The sequence below is a fragment of the Meriones unguiculatus genome, chromosome 12 (genome assembly GCF_030254825.1).
Source record: "Meriones unguiculatus strain TT.TT164.6M chromosome 12, Bangor_MerUng_6.1, whole genome shotgun sequence".
NCBI classification, from domain to species: domain Eukaryota; kingdom Metazoa; phylum Chordata; class Mammalia; order Rodentia; family Muridae; genus Meriones; species Meriones unguiculatus.
The window spans coordinates 20,037,351-20,042,540 of NC_083360.1; the positions used below are offsets into that span (position 1 = coordinate 20,037,351).

General features: G+C 42.2%; 1 pseudogene; it reads right to left on the bottom strand.

Annotated features, from left to right (window-relative positions):
- Positions 1-4,096: 4,096 nt before the first annotated feature.
- LOC110555403 (small ribosomal subunit protein eS21-like) lies at positions 4,097-4,437 on the bottom strand (annotated as a pseudogene).
- Between the last annotated feature and the right edge of the window lie 753 nt (positions 4,438-5,190).

Consider the following 5,190-nt stretch of genomic DNA (forward strand, 5'->3'; position numbering starts at 1 on the left):
CGGCATGGTCCGCTCTTGCTGAAAAGAGCCAAGGAATGAGCTGACTCCACATATTCAAGGAGAAGGAAAGTTCTGGGTAAATACTGAATTAGAGACAAAACACAATGACAAGCCACGTGGATTATTTTGTTCTCATTTGCACCATTTTCAAAACAGACACGTTAATACCTGTTTCACAAATTATGAGTTACATTTAGTGATTGTAGGAAAGCCACAAGCCCACTGAGAGGTGATTAGGAAATGTTCGTTTTCTTGCCTTCTTACTCCTTAATCGTCACAGTCAAATCATGGGAGTCAAGTTGAACAAAACTTTTTTACCTTTACAAACAAAACAAAACATCCATTTTGTTCTTTGGAGATGAGTTAATGTTAATTAGCAAACCTGTTCATTACTATTGAGCTTTTACTATGTAACAGTTAATAAGCTGGCAGCCTCCTGGGACTCCATGATTTAGTCACAAAGAAAGGGATTTTTGGTTTCCAGTTGCAATTCTATCACCATTCATTCATTCAACAAGGAAATTTAGAGTTTTGCCTTAGTTTGCTAACGCTGCATGACAAAATACAGAGACAGGTGGCTTAGACAACAGAAAACTTTCTCACCACCCTCGCAGCTAAAACCCAGGTCCAGGTGTGAGAGGGGTTAGTTCCTTGTCCTTGACTTACAGATGGCATTGTCAGAGAAAGTAAGAGGCTTTTGAAAAATGTTGCCCCTTTGAGCTGAATGGCAGGTTATCTCCTTTCTGGAACATTCTTTCTTATTTCTCCCACACCCATATGGGGTTACCTGTCCTCTCCTCTGTACTCTGTGATGGCATTTTCCCCCTTCATTCTTAAGATGTGTGTGTTTGTATGTTTATATGAGTGTGTGCGTGTGTGTGTGTGTGTGTGTGTGTGTGTATACACACACTTTCTCACACATGGGCACACATATATATGTATGCATGCCTGTGTAATGTGTGCATATATGTGTACGTCCATGTGTGTGTATGTGTGTGATTTTATGTGTGCTTTCAAATGCAATACACGTGTGAATGTGTGAGTATGTATGTATGTACACTTATGTGTGTATGTATGTATGCCCATTTGTGTGTATGTATGCCCATTGTATGTATATATACGTATGTACATGTACCCATGCATGTCATGTGCACATATATGTATCTACTGCTCTTAAACTGAGCTCTCCAGAAATAGAACTATTCTCTTATGCATCCAGCTGCTGCAGAACCTGGTGCAGTGCCCGATATGTAGGAGATTAAATGTTTGATGAATAAATGAATCAAACCTGAACAGGCTCAGCTCGGTAGGAGCTGAAGCAGGGGCCTGTGGGATCAGGCGATGGGTGAGATGGAATTTTAATAAGAGGCAGAAAATTCAAGAATCTGAGACATCTAAAGGCTGCTGCCGTCTGCCTTCCCTGCCGTCAGCTGCAGGCTTTCTGAAAGGCAAAGGCGGATGAAAAAAAATTTTATGGGCTGGTTAAAATAAAAACCTGAAGAGTGACATTTTAGTTTAGTTTTTAATTGTGAGGCTTCCTGCCAGAGTAGTGGAAAGGGAACTCAGCTCACCTGCAAAGGTGAGCCTGAAACCATGGCTTATTCCTTTAATCTGAAAAGCTCAGGAAGAGATGGGGAAGAGGGAGGTAAGCTGAGACATTATGAGGAAAGACAAAATTATCATTTATGGTGTGTACTTCTTAACATGCTTGACCCTATTGTATTATTTGGTTTTGAGATAGGCTCTTACTCTACAGCTCTTCTGGTCCTGCATCCACCATGTAGAACAGACATCCTGAAACACTTAGGGATCCTTCTGCCTCAGCTTTCCCCAGTGTTGGGATTGCAGGTGTGAGCTACTGTGCTCACCTCTGCGAGCTCGCATCAAGACTTTATCTACATGGTCAGGCTTATTCCTCACTTAAGCAGGGCAATTCTAATCATCTTCCTCTTGAATGTAAGTGAAACTGCTCTTAGTGTGTGCAGGTAGTTCCCAGCATCCAGCTTCCATCTCTTGATGCCAGAGTTTCTCCTGTGTCTCTCTGACATCATTCTAAGGGTGGGGGAAACTCCGTAGTTGGTAGAGTACTTGCCTAGGGTGCACAAAGCCCTGGGATCCAAACCCATCACTGTATAAACCAGCCATAAAACCGTGTAAACTGGTAGTACATGCCTGTAAACACTAGATGCAGGATGCTTAGTCATTCAAGGCTACGCTGATCTACATGAAATCCTCATCAAAAGAAAGTAAAGAGTGGAGGAAAGGAAGGATGGAGAGAGAAAGGGAGGTAGGGAGTCAGGAAAGAAGGAGAGAGAGAAGGCATTAACAAACCTGAAGACAAGAAAGGAACAGAAGCTATTTGTTCTCCATGTTTACCTTTTTCAGAGCGTGCTCATACTGAATACAAGCACCAAGAAACCAAAACACAAAGTTTGTGGTGTGAGAGAGTGTGTGACTGTCTGTCTGAAGGATTGGTCCTCCTGGCTCGCCACTTTAAAGCTGGCTCCTTGCCTACTGCAAAGAAGCTATGACTGCAGGAAGTATCAGCAGTCGCAGTGAAGGAGCCCGGCCTGCTACATCTGGACTGGAAGCTGTGTGAATGAGTTTGTGCTCTACTAGGACAAAACTACAAGGTGATTCTTTGCCTATATCCCCTTCAACAGCTTTCCTTCATTGATAACCTAACCTGTGTCATTCCCTAACACTATTTGCGTTCAAAGTAGGGAAATAAATATTTGCAAGAAGGACCCATTTGCCCACCTCAGGATGCCTGAGCAATTTCTCTTGCTGATGTGCTTCATGGCATCTTAGTGCATGTAATCACAGCCAGAATGCTTACCAAGGTTAGGGCACCTATCTGTAACAGATGCCCTATACCATCAGCTCCCACGCAGGCTCTAGACACACACACACACACACACACACACACACATATATATATATATATTAGCAGTAAAAGAAAGTCACATAAGATATAAACAGATGGAGGTGTCTAACCAGACACTAGAGCAGTTTTGTTTTTTTTTTTTTTTTTTTTTTTTTTTTTTTTTTTTTTTTTTTTAGGCAAAAAGGAAAACAGTGTATTTACCTGGCAATTATTTTTTTTAATTTCTCTCACAGTTTTCACTTTCTCCACAGTGACTGTGTGTCCCTAGCCACTTTTCCCCAAAACCATACTTCGCACCCTTTTGAATTCAAATCCTAAATGATGTGAGCCATGAGAAGGTACTTTAGCTGGACCATTAAGTGGGGAAGAGTAGCTGAGGTATAAGTCTGGGGAGTGAGCGTTACTAATTTCTTGTGAGGCTTAGGTAGCATGGACTCTTGAGTCAGGCTGAGGTTGCGGCACCCCTGGCCATTTCAAACTGTATGCCGGGATCATATCCGTTTTGAAAATCATAATTACCTAAATTTTATACAAGCAAGTGGTTGTCGATGTCAATCCAGCCTTGCTGCTTCTGCAAGAGAGATTATTAGCCTATCACCTGAGCCAAAAGGTAAGGTTTCCAGCCCAGTGGCTTTTGAAGATAAATTCCAGCTTTCAACTTTCAGTCTTTCGGCTTTCAGGATTCTGCAAAAGAGATTGTGTGGTCGTAGTGCATAATTTTTTTAAAAAAGGCAGGAACACTGTGGTTTTCTTTTCAGGCCATCAGGTACCCTGGAGGAACGTCATGGGTGGCCCTGACAAGAATATCTTCATCGCTGCTAAGCCTGCCAAGAACCTGTGTGCTACTAGATTCATCTCTGAGGAATCTTACCTTCACTCCCCTCCCTGATTCTGCCCTCATTTGAAAGTAGGAGAACTCCTTCCCATGAGCTATGACAAGGGCTGTTCATTATTTGTTGTTTAGTTTATTGTTCTTTATTGTTTTCATAGAAATTCATTTTTTAAAGATGTAATGACAGCAATAACCAAAGGCTTTTAAGGCCGGACCACCTAAATATGAACACACCTTTTTTCAGATGTTGATTTTTAATAAATGTCTATGTTAGCCTTCTGTAACTATAACCAAATGCCTGAGGAAAGGTGTTTGTTTTGTTTTGTTTTTTAACTTTCTCACTTTTAATTGTGACAAATATTTCTGATCTCTTCTGATCAAAAGTTCTCTGAGACAATTCCATTAACTTTACTCAACTGGAGAATAGATCATCTGACTCACCCATTCTGCAAATGGCCCCACAAATAACATAGGTTTTAAGGTGTCCATTAAACTGGTCTGTGATCCTGTCAACGTAGGCTACACTCATCTGGATGGACACGTGGTCCTTAGCAGCAGTGATTCAGTTGCTCACACAGCATTTCTGTGGCATCTATAGGTCTACAAACTTGCTGGTGTGGTTCTGTATGTCAAGGCCATGCCTGCTTGCTGGCCTGGTGGGAGCGCAGAAAGGAGATGAGGAAACTCTTAAAAAGAGGGAAGGTGTATTTTGGTTCATGATTTCAAATATTTAAGTAAACAACTGGTTATCTGGCCCATGGATACCATGGCAGAAGTGCCTGCCAGATGACACCTACTGGCTGGAAACCAGGAAGCAGAGAACAGAGGCCAGGGTCCCAGCATCTTCACTAGTCCTGAGGTCCTCCTTCTTGCAGTGGGACCGCCCCCCTTCCTAAGTTTTCTGTGATTGTTTTTAAAACTCATTGGAGACCAAGACTCCATTCAACATATGTCTCAGGAGTCAGGAGATAAACCAAGTTCAACCCAGTAATGTGTGTAAAGGCTTCATTTTAGCAAAATCTAAAAATTTGAATTTTTAGAAAAGTAAGTTGGTTCCCTAGTAATGGGAACAGGGACTGCCTCTGACATGAACTGATTGGCCTGCTCTTTGATCACCTCCCCCTGAGGGGGGAGCAGCCTTACCAGGCCACAGAAGATGACAAGGCAGCCACTCCTGGTGTGATCTGATAGACTAAGATCAGAAGGAAGTAGAGGAGGACCTCCCCTATCAGTGGACTTGGGGAGGGGCATTTGTGAAGAAGGGGGAGAGAAGGTGAGATTAGGAGGGGAGGAGGGAGGGATTTATGGGGTGATACAAAGTGTAATTAATAAAAATTTTAAAAAAAGGAAATAGCCTAAGTATAAAAAAATCCCAGGGGAAAGTGAGGGTGCTTCCTCTACTCTTCTTTCCTGCTTGCTGGTGACTGCATCTGTTCTGATATCTCTAATGCAGCATCATTTGCTGACATAA